Source organism: Globicephala melas, chromosome 7 (assembly GCF_963455315.2).
Source record: "Globicephala melas chromosome 7, mGloMel1.2, whole genome shotgun sequence".
NCBI lineage: Eukaryota > Metazoa > Chordata > Mammalia > Artiodactyla > Delphinidae > Globicephala > Globicephala melas.
The window spans coordinates 99,835,749-99,856,900 of NC_083320.1; the positions used below are offsets into that span (position 1 = coordinate 99,835,749).

At 35.4% G+C, this 21,152-nt stretch overlaps 1 protein-coding gene and 1 pseudogene across 4 annotated transcripts in view; one reads left to right on the forward strand and one right to left on the reverse strand.

Moving 5' to 3' along the window:
• DPP10 (dipeptidyl peptidase like 10) overlaps positions 1–21,152 on the forward strand; it is a 1,292,066-nt gene that overhangs the window by 911,363 nt on the left and 359,551 nt on the right. The window lies entirely within an intron of this gene.
• On the reverse strand, positions 535–2,780 carry LOC115845709 (mitochondrial import inner membrane translocase subunit Tim17-A-like; annotated as a pseudogene).

The window sequence follows — 21,152 nt, forward strand, 5'->3', positions numbered from 1 at the left end:
TCTGCTCAGTGGATGTTGGAAGAATTTAAACGAGGAGGAGAATCAAGAAAATTATGTAAAGAAAAAAGAAATATAAATTTATTTTGTTTTAAATTAGAAGGGTGTAAAGAAAGACTAAATCTATTTTCAAATTAAAATTATTCTAAAGTAAGTTTTGTTTTGTTTGTTTTTTTAAGAGCAATGTCCAGGAGTTTTTTTTATTGTTTGACTAACAGAACGAAACCAGGCAGAGAAGTCCACAAGGAAATGATGGTCATACTTCATTGCTGCTTGCCATTTGGTCCTTCATCTTCCTAGCACTTACTGTATTTCCTTTGAAAGATTTTAGACATTTATTTAATCACAAATGCAATCCAAGTATGAGTAAATAAATGTATTATCTTTTAGGAACCCCCACCCCCATGTTCCTTTAAATAGAAGAAGATGCTAAATGTCTCTTCATAGTTTGTTTGGCCATAGTTGTCCCACCTATAGTTTGAAAAACAGTCTGAAATCCTTTCCTCATTCCATTAAAGAAATCCTGGGAAAGAAGTTCTATTGATATTGTCCATAGTCTTCAAAAGGTGAGGATGGTAACTGGGCTGAAGGCTACTGCAAGGGGTCTTCAGGAAATGGAGGATAATTGGGAAATTGGGCAGAGGCAAATCTTGTCAAGGAGACACCAGCTCCTTCAATTAAAGCCCAGAGAATGCCACCCATCGCAGCTGACCCAACCATGGCCACTGGTCTGTTTCTTGCTGTCAGTATGGCTCCTGTTAAGGCACCGCTCATGGTCGAGTTCCAGGGATCTTCTTTCCCTCTGACTTGAACCATACTGCAGTCAGTCGTGGGAAACAGACCTTCCCCAAACAGCAAAGCTACCTCTCAACTGCAGAGCCCTGGTTTTAATAGCTGTCAAACTCCTTCCTAGTCTGTGGTTTACTCCCACTGGAGAACTGCGAAAACCTTTGATTGCCATCACCTATGGTTCTCATCTTAAAGGCCCCACCACAGTCATCCACAATTTGCACGCATACTCTTGTACCTTGACTCCATGGTCAAAGTAAATTTTAAAATTCAGTTTAATCTAGGGACATTGTTGATTAAATTTTAGATGACAGTTTGGTATCTGACTGAGATGAAGAAACCACATGACGGATTTACTGGTTGCTGTTTTGTACTTTGTGATTTTAGCCCGTAGTCAATTTTAAAGATCTGCTAGTTAGAAGGTGCTGCCTCTCTACTACTGTGACTAAAACCTTTTTGACTTTAATTTTATCTCTGTTCAAAGAATTAACACCCTTTCAAAAGTTCTACAATCACATTGAAATTACTTTTAAAGAGAAGTTAGCTCTAGGTTTTACTTAAAAGACAGATTCTTAAACTTTTAGATATCAGTTAAGGTCTGTACATTTTATTGCATTTTATATGCATTGGATAAATTCAGTTTTAAAATGTGACAAATCTTGTTTGAAGGGAAAGAACCCTCACTGAGCAGAATTGTTGCACCCTAGTGTGTACTTTAATTTGGAATTTTCAGAATATGAATTTGTTTAGCATTGCCACAAACAAACAGAATGCTTATCTATACAAGTCCCCCATCCTAAAGAAGAACTTTGAATTTGGGTATCTATGCACAAACAGAAAGAGAGAATTTTCCTGTTAGTCCTTTGATATAATGTAGTTATTAGCTGCTTGATTTTATTTTATTAAATTTAAAAAATTTTCGGCCACACTGTGCAGTTATCAGGATCTTAGTTCCCCAACCAGGGATTGAACCTGTGCCCTCAGCAGTGAAAGCCCAGAGTCTTAACCACTGGACTGCCAGACAATTCCCTTAGCTGCTTCATTTTAAAACTTTATAGAAGAATGTGTTTTGGTGCAGACATGTTGGTAAATCTGTTTCTGTTGCCAAGAATACAAGAGGACAACCCAAATTTACATCGTGGTGAACCTCATTTATCATCCTGTCACTGCACCATCTTTTTCCAGTTTCATCCTGGACCAGGATTTCATGGCACAGAAAGAAACCTGGGCATCAAACCATAGCATATGAGCAAGTGGATGGCCCAAATGTTTGAGAGCATAAACATGCCTCTCTCACTGGGCACCAGTTGAGAGGGTTGAAGCCCATTCATTGTAATTGCAGTTCAGAGTAGAAGAAGAAACTGTGCCCAGATGAGAAACAATTTGAATGTTTGTGTGGATTTGGATTTTAATAGCTCTGTCACGTTCCATCACTGTTTGCTTGAGCATTTCCCTGATATGTTCTCCCAACACTGAGGCCATTTCTGCTTCTTTCTTGATATCACTCGTTGTTTTCAAAATGTGGTTTTCCATGCTCTCTTCTCCAAACAGTCTCAGTTAGGTTTGAAATTTAATAAATGGTCAGTAAAAATATAGCCCCCTAGGAGCTTAAGTCCTGAAATAATATTTGAGATGATTTAGTGTAATATTTACTTACTGTAACATTTTTCTGTCCTTTTTAGTTCTCACTCATCTGAAGATGCATCTCAGTCTTCGCTAAAATTTTATTCTTTTCAAAATTAATATTGATAGTGTCATTAATTTCTAAACCTGAAGGACACTAAGTACCATTTTTTTACATAAAGAAAAGACATACATGGAAGGAGTTTGTAATGTTGAGCCATGAACGAGTGATAAATATAGTCTGTTAATGAGACTGTACAGGACGACACTACTGTCATGAGACAGAGAGTGTGCCTTACGTAAGGGCAAAACTGCTGGTCTTCCAGTGACACATTCACCACTGTGATCGGGTGTGACAAAGAGGTGGACATGGCAAACTTTGAGACATATGCTAATAACACACTACCCAGAGATATCTAGGGTGGGTACCTACTGTGATATCATCAACTGGAAATGTGCACTTTGGTACTGTCATAGAATGTTGGCATAACCCTGCTGTTTGTATCTAGCTGTTTAAGACATTGAGGACGAAGCAGTGAATCTTACTAAGGGAGAAAACAAAGTGATGCAATCAAAATGAAAAGTTATTTCAGATACTATTGCTGGTTGCTAATTGTTATAGGTTATCCTATCACAAATTTAGTAGATAGTATATATACATATATTTGTTCATTTCGCTTTTGATAATGTTACCTTATTCAACATATTTAAAACTTAATCCACCAAAATTCCTTCCAGAAGAGTCTCCTTTCTTATTATTTTAATGCCCTTATGATATATCATTGTAACTACAATAAAATTAATTAAACAAGGAGTCTATTAGACTGAGGTGGCTCTGATGCCTCGGCAGCCTACTAAGCAAGCCAAAACCTAAGCCAGAATCAATGCACCAGAATCCAAAAAAAACCCAAAAGAACAACTGATCACAAGTAGCCCGCTTTTCCAAATAGGGCAACTGCTTAAGTATAGCCAATCGAATAACGTATTTGTTTTTCTTCTGCGTCTTCTCTATGAAAACATTTTCCGTAGCTTCTGTCATCAGGGAGCTCCTAACCATTTTTGGTTTGGTGCTGTCCAATTTGAATCGGCTTGCATAAATAAACCTTTGAAAAAGTTTTATGTGCCTCAGTTTACCTTTTAACACTACCTATACCTCTAATACAAAAGGAACCTTTTCCTGAGAGCTTTCAACTTTTTCTCTTTCACCTGGGAGGTAGATCTCGACTCTGTTTTGTCCTTATAAGTTATAAAGAACCTATGAGTGTTGGTGTCTATCCATTACCATAATAGAATCTGAGCATTAATATTTATTGGTGGGCATTCCCAATTTACAAAATCCAAAACTTATTTTCATAACCTAGCTTACAGTGAGTGTATTAAATGAGTACAAGTTTTAGTGGCTTGTTGGTTTAATAGGCTCAATTAGTAGAAAAGGATAACTGGATAGCTATCAAAAGCATCCTGCCTTAAGGGTTAGAACGGGGAAGTAATATGCCTTACTACTCAGAAATTCTTTTATTAATATCTTAGTAATCTCCTTCATGACATCACTTATTCCCATTTCATTTCTTCTCTTTGTGTATCTCCTTTGACTCTCCTAAAACAATATGGTTAATTTTATAGAGGGGATTCCTAATTTCATAAATTCTTTAAAATAGTATTGGGCAGTGTAGTGACCTGGCTTTTCTCACCTCTTCAGTCTCTCTTCCCACCATTGCTTCGAAGAGGTTTGCAGTCCTACACATTGAAAGCCACTTTCAGTTCCTGGAATGGACCTTGGTTCTTTCAAGTTTTATGACTTTATTTATATTGTCCCTATTCTTGGAAATATTCTTATCCTCCTATTACAATGGGATAGCTTTCTGACATTCTTTGAAGGTTTAGTGAAACCATTATTTTTATTTTTTATTTTTTTTGGAGTTCTCTGAGTTTACTTCTTCTGGCCTGAGATAGGTACTCTTTCTATGTGCCTACTTAATGCCTACATATTTCATAATAGTCACCTTTTAGATGTTTTGATTCACTTACTATTCCAACAACCCTATTGAGTAAACAACTATAATTGTTATCAGCCTCTTCTTATACATGAGGAAACTGAAGCAAAAAACAAACTAGTACTTGCCTAAGGTCTTACAGCTAGTAAGTGACAGAATGAGTTTTGAAGACAAAAGGTCTAGTAGCATCACTATACAAACCAGCGCTGTCCAATAGAAATCTGAGTTACAAATGTGACGTAATTCATAAATTTTCTAAAGAATACATTGAAAAAGTAACTGGTGAAATTAATTGTGTTAATACATTTTGTTTAATACAATATATCCCAAATAACATTTCAAGCATAACCAGTACAGTATTAAAAATTAGTATTAAAAATGAGGTATTTTATACTTTTTATACGAGGTCTTCAAAATGCAGTGTGTATTTTATACTTACAGGATATCTCAATTTGGGCTAGTGTTTTAAAGTACATGTGGTTAATTTCTACCCTCAGTTGATAGCACAAGTCTTTACTCTTAATCACAGTACTGTACTTCTCTTTGTATGGAAATAGTTTTATTTGCCTGTATCCCCCATTGAACTCTGAACTCCTTAATGAGTGAGGATGTTTTGTATCTCTAGCACATAGAATAGGTATTTCCTGATACACAGTACAAACTTAATGAATATTTATTGAATTTTGTTGCTGAAGTACATTGTTAAGTTGAAATTTCAAGAGATTCAAAATAAATGACCAAATGCATACATTTACCACTCTTGAGCGGATCATGAGAGAAAATTGAGATGACATCCAGGAAGACAGTTGTATCTTTCAGGACAACAGGATATATGTAAGGTTCCATTTTAAGAACGTATGTAAATGCTGAATTTCATTAAAATCATATTATAAAATAATAAATGAAAACATGGTCTAAAAGTGTCACAATTTTTTTTTATTATTATAGAATACTGTGTTTTGTTACATTTTTTTAGTGAAAAAGCGGGTCAGAATTAACATTGTATCATCATGTTTGGTAAAATCATGAGTGGAATCATGCCTCATGCATTGTAGATACCTAACAAATACTTTCTAATCTGATTTTTTTGAGCCAGGGGTAGTAACCTCAACTCCTACAGGTATTTATTTATTTATTTGAAATCCGATCCAACTTGCCATCAGTTTGGACAAGCTGGGACAATTTCTCAAAATGAACTCCACTATAGTCAAATTGTTCTCCCCAAATGAAAGAAGCTTCCCTCGATGCTAGTCAAAGAGTGAGGGCTCCTTGACTCAGAACCAGATGCAAGCTTAATACCAGCCTTCCATTTCAGCTCAATTACATTCTTGGCAGCCTATGAGGCTCATGGGGTAAACTTTTTATAACAATTAGCAATATCAGCCTATTTTTCAGAATGGGCAAGAATAAACTTCAATAGCTCCAGGATGAGTTTGCAGTCTTCCAAAGGTTCTCTCTGGCTAACTGCCATGGAGAATATTGTAGGAGCATAAAGAGTGCAGTTTTATGCAACACTCTAGAAATCAGTTAACTTTATGTTTAGTTAGATTGTGAAGATTTTATCAAGCTGAATTAACTATTTAATGCTGTTTTAGGGTACCGTTTCTTTTTGTGAGATATGGAAAATGGTCATTTTCTTGTGATATTTCATATACAGGACTGCAGCTGTGTGTGTGTGTGTGTGTCTCTGTGTGTGTGTGTTTGTGTGTGTATGTGTATGAGTATTAACTAGCCATGTTTAGAGGTTGGCCTACCATTGACTGTGTCATAAAACTATCATGGATGAAAGAGAGAGAGCATCCTACTGATGGGCTACAGGCTCAGTAAGAACCCGGAACTTTTGGATGTGTTTATTGGGGTAGAAATTTTTGTTAGGAGTAGAATTGATATTCAGGGTGATTTGAAATGATATTAAGTTCTTAAACCCAGGAATGGCTAAATCCCGTCATTATCCAGCATTCTTTATATTTTGTAACATCAGGTACATCATTATACAAGGAACTATTAATTATAAACACACACTACTCTATTATTCACTGAATGTCCATAACCACAAAAGTGAAATTCTTTCTTCAATTGTAATAGGGCATTTAGATTTCTTTCAAAGTTTAAGTGAAAACTTTCCTTTCCTTAAAAATCTAAATTTTAACACCATGCTGCTCTAAAAACTAAAGCAAATATTTTATATAAAAGAGAAGAGGGTGAGAAGCCATAAGTATCCTCTTGCCTCTCAGCCAGGCTTTAATGTGTTCAAGCCACGGAGGCAGGAATTAAAAAAAGGCACCAGAGGGCTTCCCTGGTGGCGCAGTGGTTGAGAGTCCGCCTGCCGATGCAGGGGACACGGGTTCGTGCCCCGGTCTGGGAAGATCCCACATGCCGCGGAGCGGCTAGGCCCGTGAACCATGGCCGCTGAGCCTGCGCATCCGGAGCCTGTGCTCCGCAACGGAAGAGGCCACAGCAGTGAGTGGCCCGCGTACCGCAAAAAAAAAAAAAAAAAAAAAAAAAAAAAGGCACCAGAGACCACATGGAATTCCATGGAATTTCTTCTTAGGAATTCAACCACAGAGATTCTGGAAGCATAAGAAACAGCAATATCTCAACCATGACCTTTGAACATAGTGACCCCTCACATTAGTCATTGTTTAATTTGGTTTATACAAGTATAGTTATTAAATATGGAGTGTCTTCAAGGAGATACCACACCTCTTTCAATAAATACAAATTATAGTTTACAATATGCCCCAAGAGTAGTGCACCATCATTTTTATAAAATGTTAGTATATCCCCCTATTACTAGAAAAAAAGAAAAAATATGGTGTAAATAATCACAATTGAGGTTTTGTGAAATATTTCATCATAGTAAAATATCTGAATATCGCTACAGTAAATGTAAACAGTCAAATATGTTTAGCTTTGTTTAACAATCATAAGTTTTTGCTGATGGATCAGTTTTAGTGAAATTTGTGTTAGAGTCTTTGAAGCATATTTTGAAATACAGCATATCTTTTAATCTTTATGTGAATTGGTTTCATTTACTAACATTTGGAGGAGATCTCTTATTCTGAGGGAATCTGATGGGAATTCTGATGAGTGTTTGAAAAGTGGTAATTGTGGCACTTTGGGAAATGCTGGGAGAGGGCCAACCTGAGGGCCACAGGTGCTTTTCCCAGCCAGCAAGGAGGCTTAAAAGCAAGAAAGCTTTCTAGCACTGTGCCAGGAGTTGAGCTAGGGCCCTCAATAAAAGGGAATTGGATTTATCTGTAGATAAATGTAACATTTCTTTGTTCTTTTCTATTTAAAAGATATACACGTTGTGATATATACCTCTAAAAAAACTCTATCTGTCCTACAGAGAAAGGGGTCCAGGGAACTCCTTCCACCTCCAGTTTATTAATACTACATTAAAAATGTGTATTACTTTTAAGAAATTTAAACATGACAGTTAAAATACAAACATTAAACTTATAAACAAAAATTATGCAAAAGAAATACAAATACTATGAAATTCTACTTCTGCAAAATCTTGGGTAACAATCTGAAGGTGGAAATCTTGATGATATACAACATTTAATGAAGTTTCAGAATCTATTTCTGCTACTGCAAAGAAATGTCATCATCAACAGTACAGAAATAAAAATTTAATAATTCAATGCATGTTGCATAAAGAAATATTTTGCAGCCATTAAAAAATGTAAAATAATATGAAAGAATCTAGCATAACCTTTTCTATCATTAGGGTTAAAATTGGTGTACAAAAGTTCATCCAGTCTGACTTAAAATGCTTAATATAAAAAGATAAAGCTAATTGTATTATCTTTGTCAGGGTTTTCTAGAGATACAAGACCAATTTTCTTCCTATCTATCTATCTATCTATTATCTGTCTATCTATCTATCTATGTAGCTATCTAGAGGGAGAAGGAGAGAGAGGGAGGGAGGGAAGGAGGGGGAGGGAGAGAGAAAGAGAGAGAGGGAGGTTAATTTATTATAGAAATTGGCTCATACAGTGATGGAAGTCAAGAAGGCCCACAGGCTTTCATCTGCAATATGGAGAACCAGGAAAACTAATGGGTTTCATTCAGTCTGAGTCCAAAGTGCCACAGGACCACTGATGTCTGAGGGTAGGAAAAGAGTTGCCCCAACTCAAGCAAGAAGAGCAAATTCACTCTTCTCTTGCCTTTTTGTTCTATTCAGACCCTCATTTGAATGGATACTACCCACCTACATTGGTGAGCTTCTTTACTCAGTCTTTCTCAAATGCTAATCTCTTCCAGAAACATCCTCACAGACACACCAAGAAAAAATGTTCTGCCACCTATTTGGGAATTCCTTTGCCCAGTCAAGGTGACACATAAAGTGAACTATCACAAGAACTCATAGAATTTTAATTTCTTTTTTAATATTTTCATTAATTTCTAAAGTAAGTTGTGTTACCATTTAAGTCATAAATACAGGGGAAGGATTCTTCAAAGATGGGTCTAGGTAGGAATTTATCTCCCTAACTAGACAACAATTGTACTGGCAGAATCTGTCTGATACAACTCTTTTGAAACTCTGGAGTCTGTTGAAGGTTTGTAACTTCCAAGGGGAGGGTTTGGATAGCAAATTGCAGATAACAGTCAATTTCAACGCTTAGTACAGTACCAGTTACCCTTCCTTCACACCTCAACCTGGGAAAGGAGGCAGTGCACATGTTACAGGAGAACCTTGCAGGAGCTAGAGTGGACAAAAAGCACCCTGTCTTCCTTTGGAGATCAGTGTTCTATTTGCTGATTGTTGCTTCTGATCACAGAGGTGCAGAGAAAGAGGTGGTGGTCATTGTTGTTATACCTACCCCACTGTTGTAAGGTCCTCTCCTTTTGGCCGAAGTGACTTCTAGTGATATTTAAAGGGTCAGCACCTTCCACCCCTGCCCCCTCCCTCTTTTTATTCTTTTTCTCCTTTCGGGAGCCAAACATTGAAGACTGATATATTTAAAATCAACTGCATATATATAGGGCAATTAGAAAGTCACTACACATGCCTAGGGAAAAGCACAGGATCAAAAAAGACCTGAAAAAACCCTAAGCTTACACCTCAGTGATCTTCAGCACAGAAACAGCCTATAGCAATCAAAAACAAAAAATAAAAAATAAAAAAACAGAAAACCCTGAGGAAGGAGGAGAATCTGGTTTCCAGAGTTACCACACTACTACATTTAAATGAACAATTTTCAACAAAAACTAAAAAAGCTTAAAAAGTATAGCCTATTCAAAGAGAAAAAAAGTAAATTTGTTAGGTCACAAATTAAGTTTCAGTGGATTTTAAAATGTAGATATCATACAAAATATCTTCTCTGATCACAATGGGATAAAGTTAAAAATCAATAACAGAAGAAACACTGGAAAATTCACAAATTTGTGGAAATGAGACAACACACTGTTTAAAAATTAATGGATCAAGGCAGAAATCACAAGGGAAAGTGAAATATACTTAGATATAAATGAAAATGAGAACACAGCATGCCTCTAAATATATTGGATGCAGTGAAAGCAGTGCTAGGGGAGAAGTTTATAAATATCAGCAGTTACATTAAGAAAAAAAGAAAGCTTTCAGATCAACAACCTAATTTTATAGCTTAATGAACTAGAAAAAGAAGAAAAAACTAAACCCAAAGCTAGAAGAAGGAAGGAAATCATAAAAGAGAGGAGAAAAACAAAATAAATAATAGAAAAAACCCCAGTGAAACCAAAAGTTTATTCTTCAAAAAGATCAACAAAATGGACAAAGTTTTAGGGATTTCCCTGGAGGTCCAGCAGTTAAGACTTCGTGCTTCCACTGCAGGGGGCACGGATTCGATCCCTGGTTGGGGAAACAAGATCCCTCATGCCATGCCAACCTTTAAATAGATGGACTATTTAGAAAGAAATAGAAAGATAGAGAAAATATTCAAATCACTAAAATCAAAATGAAAGTGGAAACATTACTAGTGGTTCTACAGAAATAAAAAAGGATTTAAGAGAGTACTATGAACTAGTGTACATCAACAAATTGGATAACCTAGATGAAATGTACAAATTCCTAGAAACATAAAGCCTACCATTAATAAATGATGAAGAAATAAAAAATCTGAATAGAGCTATAACTAGTAAGAAGATTGAACCAGTAATCAAAAATCTCCTAACAAAGAAAAGCCCTGGATCTAAATGCTTCAATGGTCAATTCTACCAAACTTTAAAGAAGAAATAGCATGTATCCTTAAAGAAAATATGAAAAAATGGAAAGATATACCATATTTATGGATTGGAAGACTTATTAAGATGTAAGTACTATTCAAAGTGATCTACAGATTCAATGAAATCCTTACTAAAATCCCAGCAATGTTTTTTGCAGAAGAGAAAAAACCATTCTAAATTTCATACGGAATCAAAAGGGACCATGAATAGCCAAAACAGTCCAGGACAAGGGAACAAATTTGGAGGACTCAAATTTCCTGATTTCAAAACTTACTACAAAGCTACAGTAATCAAAACAGTGTAGTACTGGCATAAAGAAAGACATATATAACAATGGAATAGAATAGAGAATCCATAAATAAACCTTAACATGTACGATCAAATGATTTTTGGCAAGAGTGCAGAAATATTCATTGGAGAAAGGACAATTTTTTTGACAAATGATGCTGGGAAAACTGGATATCAACATGCAAAATATTGAAATCGGACATTTACTTAACACCATATACAAAAATTGTATATGGTGTTAGGTAAATGTATATGTTGATGTACACTAGTTCATAACTCAGAATGGAACCATGACCTAAATTGAAAACTTAACATTATAAAAATCTTAGAAGAAAACATAGTACAAAATCTTCACAACATTGGATTTGACAATGATTTTTTGTGTATGACACCAAAATCACAGATGAACAAAAGGAAAAATAGACAAATTGGGCTTCATGAAAAATTTTTTTAAATGTACACCAAAAGACACTATCAACCGAGTAAAAGGTAGCCCACAGAATTGGAGAAAATATTTGAAAAGCATGTATCTGATAAGGGATATCCAGAATATTTAAAGAACTCCTAAGACTCAAGCACAAAAACACCAAACAACCAGATTCAAAAATGGGCAAAGAACTTGAGTAGACACTTTTCTAAGGTATACTAATTGTCAATAAGCATATGAAAAGATGCACAAAACCACTAAACACTAAGGACGTGGACATGCAAGTCAAAACCACGATGCGATATCATCTCACATGCATTAGTGTGGTTTCTGTACAAAGCAAAACAAGCAAGCGAACAAACTCAGAAAATAATGAGAGTTGGCAAAGATGTGTAGAAATTGGAATCCTTGTGCACTACTGGTGGGAATGTGAAATTGTACAGTCACTGTGGAAGACAATATGGAGGTTCCTTTAAAAATTAAACATAGAATTACCATATGATCCAGAAATTCCACTTCTGGGTATATCACCAAAAAAATTGCAAGCAGAGTCTTTAAAAGATATTTGTGCATCTGTATTCATAGCAGTATTATTCACAATTGCTAAAACATGGAAACATTTCAAGTTCCCACCGATGAATGCTATGTACATGCAATGAAGTACGATTTATCGAAAAAGGAAGGAGACTCTGGCATTAGCTAGAACTTGAATGAATCTTGAAGTCATTATGCTAAGTAAAATAAACCAGTCACAAAAAGACCAATACTGTACGATCCCCCTTATATGAGTAGCGGAAATCATAGAGACAGAAAGTAGAATGGTGATTTCCAGGGACTGAAGGAAGAGGGATTAGTGAGTTACTGCTTAATGGATATAGAATTTCAGTTTTGCAAGATGAAAAAAGGGTTCTGGAGATGGATAGTGGTAATGATTGCACACTGATATAAAGGTACTTAATACTTCTGACTGTACACTTATAAAGATGGTAAATTTTATGAGTATTTTAACATAATAAAAAATTGAAAAAACAACATAATTACTTTTTAAGTAAAAACACACATGTATTAATCTTTGATATGATGACATGGGGTCTCGTGTAAGAGTAGGAGGGCTCGGTTAAGCTTCCTCCGTTATCATGGTCCTTTCGACCCTTTAGAGGTTACCACTCCATCCTTGCTGAGCTTCAGAGGTGGGTCTGCCTGCACCAGTCAAGCTGGGACTAGCTCCACTGTTAGCCAGACGCTCCCTTGGTTTCTGACCAGATTCTGATAGCTGACACTGATAAAGCTGAGAGAAGCACCCTACAGAACAGACATGGAGGTATCTGCTCCTGATTTTGCCATGTTCAGGTCTCAGTTACTTCCCATAATGAGACATTGCAAGGGCTTTCAGGAGTTACCCCTTCAACTCCTGCATCTGTGTTCAGGACACCAGCCAGCACTGGGCGGGTTGTGTGCGGAAGGGGTTAGAGATCAGGTAGTAGCATCTTCTGGAGCAGCTGTTTCAACACTCATTGACAAATTGTACTTAAAATCTGTCCCCCATCAGAATTCTGACCCCACCATTCTCTTAATCGTCTAATGTTAGTCCCGTTAACTAAGTTCCCTGAGGCTCAATTTTCTCTAATGTAACAAGAGCCATTACTGTGAGAATTAAATAAGTATAAATGCCTAATAAAATTCCTTTCTTATTGTGGAAGTTAATAAATGTCATTTTTTAATATGCCACATAACTTTATTTTATTTTACTGACTAAATTTTAGTTGCCATTTTCTCCCCTTTATATTTCCAAGGAACATGGTAAACACGTAAGTGGTTGTTTGATTATTCTAACAATACATTGAAAAATTGTGTTTATTATTTTGTTAATTGTTTATCAGAATACTTGATAAGGACAAAAAATAGTGCGTGTTTTCTATATTATATCTCATCTGTAAACAAATTACATACTAGTTTGTCGTATTTTTGCTTCCAGCTGTGCCCTAGAGCAAATGTTATGAGGATGAAATGGGGTAGGATTTACAGATGTGGCTCTTATCTGCTTAGTGATGTCTATAATGTCATATTAGAAAGAGGGACAGGAAGGTTCATCATTTTGAAGCAGAAACATGCAAAGTATATTATGTTTTCTAAAAGATCATGGGAGACAAAAAAGGTGAAATAAAATGCTTAAGGAGAGACATCTGTTCTCGCTGATTCTTTAACTCACTTTAAACTTGGAGAAACAAAGCAAAGTGACAGTTAACTCTTGTGTTTTGTCAGGCCTAGATCTTTAGCTCTTGTATAAAAGTAAGCAAGCAAGCTACCATCTGTGCAAACAGGTGGCTTGAATGATGTGGAGTATTAAAAAAATCATCTTTGGAGCAATGGCAAGGAATAGAGAATTTAAGAAAACTCAAAAGAGTTTCTTTAGTAAGATGAGAAATGTGAACTAATGATTGTGTGAGTGTTAGAAGATAAAATGTGGAAATTAAAATGTGGAAATATTTGTCCAAAAGGCTCTTCATGATACACATATTCCCATAGTAATTCTATCATCAGTGCGCTTACCCCAAGCAGCAGATGGCGCACTATTACCCTTGTGGCTCCCTCAACAGAGTAACTGAGGCCATCTTGGAAACAGTAGTAGGGAAGATGCCTTATGCCACAGCATAACTAAGGTATTGCTCACCCTTGACTTACTTATGACTTAGTAGTCACTCTCCTAGCTTCATAAAGGAGGTTCTTGAAGCCTTGAGGCTGAGTGGAAAGAAAAGAATACACAGACTGGAGGGTCAGCTTAAGGAACCAGTATAAACATCAGTTATTAGTTGACAGACAGCCAATGTTGCAGAAATTGGACTGGATTTGGAATCCTCATCCAGGAATTTAATTGCTGATTTCTCAGTGTTTTCACCTAACTTCCTGTGGCTTTATTTTTGAGAAAATGAAGGGATTAGACAAGGTGACCTCCTTGGTTCCTTCCAGCTCTTCAAAATATTTTAGAGCCAATTAGATTGTCAACATTATTTTTAGGACTCCTTTTATAGAAACAATCTGTGAAAATTACTGATAAAGCAGTTAGGTACTCATATATCTGTATGACTAATGTTAAATATTCATAGTTTACTCACGATCTACTGTGTGTAGATCCCTGCATTAACAGAAGTGAGGATGAGAAGGTTCAAAGTAAAGGAGAAGATGAATTATAGGTAGCAACCATAATGCAGAAACAAACCATTTTTGTTTCAAAGACGTTGAAGAATTTAGCATTATTTCAAATAGTGGGAACAAATACCAGGTAAATATCACATATATATATTTTTTCTATTCTACCAACAGTTTTGTTTTTAAAGCCAAAATAAATCTAAAAATGTATATTTTAAACTTTTGGCATCTCAGCCACCTCTTCTTTGGTCTTTACATTTTTTGATTTATTTATCTTTTAATAAGAACTTTATTGAGATAAAATTCATGTACCATAAAATGCACCCCTTTAAAAAGTATACAATTCATTGTTTTTTAATATATTCATAGAATTGTCCAACCATCGCCCCTATCTATTTCCAAAATATTTTCACTGACCCCCATACTCATTAGCAGTCATTTCCCCTTTCCCTTTCCCCTTCTCCCCTGACAACCACTAATCTACTTTCTATTTCTATGCATTTTCCTACTTGGACATTTCCTATACATTGAATTATATAACATGTGGCTCTTTTAGATTTGCTTTTTTCAGTTCGATTGTTTCCAAGCTTCATCCCTCTTGTAGCATGTATCATCAGCTCCTTTACTGACAAATAATGTTCTGCTGTATAAGTATATCACATTTTTAAATCTATTAATTAGTTTATGATATTGAGTTGCTTTCCTTTATCATTGGCTTTAGACCTTAATATTATTTTATTTCTTATATTATTGAGTGAATAATTAACCCTTGGAACTTCCTTCTATTCTTCTTGCCTAGTTATCATCAAATGTATATGGTGATTTTACAATGCACAAAATGGAAAGATTTAGAAATTAATTCAATGAGACACATAAACACCAACTATATACTCGGTTCTATTCTAAGTAATGTGGTAAATAAGGAAATTTGAATATTTCCTTTTAGAAAGAGTATGTGCACTTTTTAATGATTAATGACGATATCTGATAAGGATGGAATATAGGTTGAGTGGTGAATTATTTTTTAAAATGCTAGTTAAATCATCATAATCAGGGCTTCCCTGGTGGCGCAGTGGTTGAGAGTCCGCCTGCCGATGCAGGGGGCACGGGTTCGTGCCCCGGTCCGGGAAGATCCCACATGCCGTGGAGCGGCTGGGCCCGTGAGCCATGGCCACTGAGCCTGCGCGTCCGAAGCTTGTGCTCCGCAACGGGAGAGGCCACAACAGTGAGAGGCCCGCGTACCGCAAAAAAAAAAAAAATCATCATAATCAGCTTTGCTACCTCCATCATCAACAAAGCCAGGATCACTCATTGGGCACATACGCTGTATAAGATATTGCATTTGTTGGCATACACTGGAGTGTTTTATATTCATACAACTTAATTGGGACATGGTTTTTTCTTATTTCAAATTAGAAGAGTAAATTACAGATAGCTAATGTAACCAGACCCAAAATTAAATGCTTAGGAATAAGAAGAGTCAGGTTTTATCCTAAATCTCTAAAACATACTCCATATATATGTGTGTCAGTGTGTGTATATATATATAACATAGTATTATACTGTGTAATATATATTACACTATATATATTTATATATTGTACTATATAATATATATTACACTATGTATACTTATATACATACATGTACTATGAATATACAATATATATGTGTATTTTATATATTTATATAAATTATATACTTGAAAAGGAATCATGGTGGAGGGACGGACTTTGAACTTATCCATGATGTTTATTTTCAAGATTTGGTTGATCAGAGTTGGGGTTGAGATCAGTGGTTTGAGGAAAAGAATCACAGTAATAAAAAGCATCCTTTCCACTGCAACGCTGTGGTACCACTAACTGATTTTAAATCGTATGTTTAGAGTTTATCCTTATTGGCAAGACTCATTTGTAGTTTCAGTCCATTCCTTGGCACATCTGGTCTCTCTTAACAACTCGACAGGAGAGTTGAAACTTTGATGGAGATTTGTGATTCTTCCAGGACATACATGTGCATCTCCTCAGCAGTATCAGATTGATCTGTTGCCCACATGTTTTCTCCCCTCTCAGGAGAATGAATCTCTGACTACACATCCTGGCAAACCCACACATTCCTCCTGGCAAGCTTCCCCAGTGGGCCACAGAAAGTCTTATGCTTTCAGGCAAAATCATTTTTCTCTAAGGGAAGTGTGACTTAGGAATATGGCAAGGCCCCAAATAACCTGGAAAGTTTCCTCAGAATTTTAACAATTACTGAAATATATTTCCTTTTATGGGCCCATTCTTCTGCTACAAAGTACCCATTACACACACACACACATACACACACACACATAATCAATTGTGCTGCACTTTCCTGCATGATAAATTGCCAGTTTATGGTAAGTTTGGAGAGGCATTGTTTTTGTTGTAAATAACACCCTTCATAAATAAAATCAGTCTTCATTAATGCACATACACTGTATAATAGATCTGTTACCTATTTCACTTCTCCAAACTTGACCTTTTTCTGGCATCCACAGAATGATTTCTTTTTTTTAAAATCAACGCATACCCAACACTCAGCAGGAGTGGACATGAGATTTAGTCCTGTGCCTGTTAGTACATCACATACCCCTAACATGCAGGGCAAGAATGTTTACCTGGCCCAATCAGGACCAGAGACAGCAGCGAAACTCTGATTGAGTATCCTAGAAAAAGAATCTTAATTTTTCCTGTTGGGCTTGAAAGTGAGAGGCCATGAGGTTTTAGTGATATTTGGATCATGAAGGGAAAGCCTGTCTGAATAGAGCCATCTGAAAGAAAACTATAAGATAGTACACTTGGCCTGATGACATTTGAGCCCTGGCATCAACTGGTACCTTGAAGCCAGACATACAATAAAATACATTTTAGACTTAAATCCGTTTGGGTCAGGTCTTCCAATACTTGAAACAGAAATAATCCTTTATTTTTCTCCCAATTCCTACCCTTATATATAAAATAGTAACAACTTATCCATGTGTTCTTATTTGATCAATCTTCTCCTAAGAGCATGAATTAGTATAATACCTGTTTACAGTTAGATAAATTTCATCTTAAGCATATGACAGAATATGATTAAGTTCATTATACAACTTGGACTCATCAGCATTTTTCTTTAATCAACTGAGTTTTTCTAATGAACTTTAACAGTGTTTAAAAAAGAAAAAAACAAACAAAACTAAATATGCTTGAGAAGTGATTTAATCCAAACTCAAAACCCAAAATTATTGCCCAAAGTTATTGCCTCTGTCCACTAAACTTAGCCATAGAACTAACTAGAGTTTTCTTATATTGGTAAATATCCTATAAGTGTTTTAATATATTTTATATTTCTGTTATAATCCCCAGAGTCTGATTGTCTTTCAGTGTGTGAATTTTTAAGCGTACTTTTGTCACTTATTTCAATATTTTTTCTGTTTAAATCAGTGCAATACTTCCATTTCATTCAACTAAGTCACTTTCCTATTCAATTAAGTCTTACCTTATGGTTCAGTTATATACTACTTAGAGTGCAGTGATCAATTTTAATCTCTAGAGATTTAATTGAAAATGAAGAAATTGATAAAGGTATGCCATTATGCACTTGAAAAGTCACAGCATCTGTTGTTTAGATGTATGAATTAGTTGTACAACAAAAAAATTCTTCAGTGCTACTTTGTAAAACTATGTTCAGGACTAAAATATCTACATTTACTTTATTCTATTTTTTTTTTTGCGGTACACGGGCCTCTCACTGCTGTGGCCTCTCCCGTTGCGGAGCACAGGTTCTGGACGTGCAGGCTCAGCGGCCATGGCTCATGGGCCCAGCCGCTCTGCGGCACATGGGATCCTCCTGGACTGGGGCACGAACCCATGTCCCCTGCATCAGCAGACGGACTCTCAACTGCTGCGCCACCAGGGAAGCCCACTAATTTATAATTTTAAGAGAAGCAAAAGGGATACAAAACATGATGTACTTTGAGATCTCAACTGCATGTTTGTAAGGAAACACATTAAAATTTTCATAGTTATTTTTCCTTGGTATGTTGGCATTATACAAATTTTCTGTGTTGCACATATATTACTTTAAAATCAGAAAAGAAACAAAAGTTACTGCCTTTGATAATATACGTCTTTTTCTTTTGTTATCTTGAATGTTCTAATATTAAACATGACGAGAAAAACATTTTCATAGGATGAGAATCTGCCTAAGATAAACTGGCACTAGATAGGGAAAGGTAACAGATTCATCTCTCCATTCAACTGGAAGACCAATTTCAAGACATTGCATCTTGATAAGAAGGAATAGCCTTATCAAATATATTGGAGAGTAAACATGTTTGTCAGTGGAACAATGTCAATTGTTAATGGAAATTGACTAAAGTGTATGGACTGGCCAGAAAGGATCCAAGTAGCTAAATCTGCACAGATATAAGTATTATAGATAGTTAATTATATTATATATATATATGTATAAAATACTATTTATATATTATAGATAGATAACAGATAGATATCTAAATAGTGGATTTCAGAACTTTAAATGGCAGTCAGTGTTGCAAGATTAAAGCACAAATTGGATGTGTAGAGTTAATGTTAATTTTGAGTCTCTAATTTACAAGTTTGGTGCAAGATTATTTGATTTATGATTAAGTTAATGAAATGTCACTATGCAATTTGAGACCGTGTTATTAATGATGTAGAAATTAATTCTGAAATTAAAACCTTGAGAGAAAAAGGGGAGGTGTTTAGAATTGAGGAAGGATAACTTGTAAATGAGTAACTGTGAATGATCTAGGATTTTACTCTCCTTGTATATATATATATATATATATATATATATATATATATATATATATATATATATATATGAAGCCTTTGGATCAGAGGCAAAGAGAGTTTGTGGTGAGGGCCAGATGATACCTTCTCATATAGTGAGGTGCCTTACAGGAATGGAACTGCATAATAAGAAAACACTTACCTTGCATAGGATTGCTGGTGACCTGCCCATCCTCCAAATCTTCATTTGGAAGCTGAGATCAGCCCAGATTAATCTTTCCAGAATAAGGAAACATGGAGACAAGTTAGTGACTAAAAGAAAAACAAAATTAGACAAGAGAGGAGTGATTTAGATATTTTCCTAGACTCTTATTTTTTCCCTATATTTTGCAGTTTACATGTTACCTTAAAATAAGATCTGTTCTTTGTATGTGTCACTGCCATGTAGACTTCTAGACTTTTAAGATCATAGAAACACAACCAACATTTATGTTCATTTCACGTGAGCTGCTCAGTGAAGAGAAGGCATGAATCTGTTTGTCTTCTTTTTGCCTGCTGACTACAGTAGACTGGACCACTCAAGCAGAGATAGTTGAGTATATGAGTCTGGAGTTAAGAAAGCTTTGGTAAAGCCCTAGTGATTTCTGATGGTTTTAACTGAAGAAAGTTAAGAACCAGTTACAAGTGGTATTTATCTTACTGCTGTGCAAACAAATCTTCTGGTGGTAGAGGTATTTGAAATTCTAGAGAGTGGTGTTTAATTTTTCTCTTATGTGATTTTTTGCAAATAATCTAAAGAATGAAATGATCCTATGAAAACTGCTGCTATTCACATTTTAGCTACAGATCAAAAAAACATCATTTAGTTGAGTGACCATCAAGTGGAAAGGGCTGTTTACCACTGGAAGCTCCATTCATAGGATTGACATTTCCATATGAATTAATGATCATTACTTAGAATTATGACAACTTTTAAATGAAGATGGCCTTTATTCTGGTTATTTTTTAGAAAAATGCATTTATTTTGTACATCTATCTTTATCCTAAATATTTACCAGGAATGCAAATCATTTTAAGGTAAATATATCTCTGATGCCAGATTGGAAAGCAAAAATTCTTTCAAGTAAATAGATATTTTGGGGATCCAAAAGTAATTCTTCTAGTGACATTGCAGTGATTGGTGACTAAACTAACATTTCTAAATATGGTAAGTAAAAAATATGATCTTTAAATGAAGCAAACAACCAACACAGAAGTCAGCAGATTTTTCTTTAAAGGATCAGAGAGTAAACGTTTTACGTTTTATGAGCTATATACTCTGTGCTGCAGCTACTAAAATCTGCCATTGTAGTGCAAAAGCAGCTACAATATGTAAATGAATAAATGAATAAACATGACTGTGGGCCAAATTTGGTGCACCTAAACTTAGGTTTGTAAGGTTGGGTTAAAGAAAAATTATTTTGCCACGTGTTAAAATAGTAAGGACGACCTCATTCAAGACTATTACAATAGAGGGTAGACTATTGCAATAGAGGGAAGACAACTAAACTGAACTCTAAATACAGCAAAGATACCTAGGGATTTATAGCCAAGAAGCAAAGTGTGAGGCAGAGTACATGGAAAATTTCTAAGAGGACATATCAAGGGTAGTCACTAAGCTGACTTAGCAGGATTCTTGCTAGTAATGAACAGTCAAGGTCTAGTGAAGAAGAGGGGCCAGAGGTGCCCAACTAAATTTTGGTCAAGAAGGGAGTCTTTGTCAATAGTGCTAAATGCATTTCTAAATAAAGTTATGCATGGAAAAATAAAATATAGTTGATAAATGTAGTGAAAAGACTTAATCTTGTACCAGAAAAAAATATTTGTTGAGGTCTTTCAATGGGATAGGTG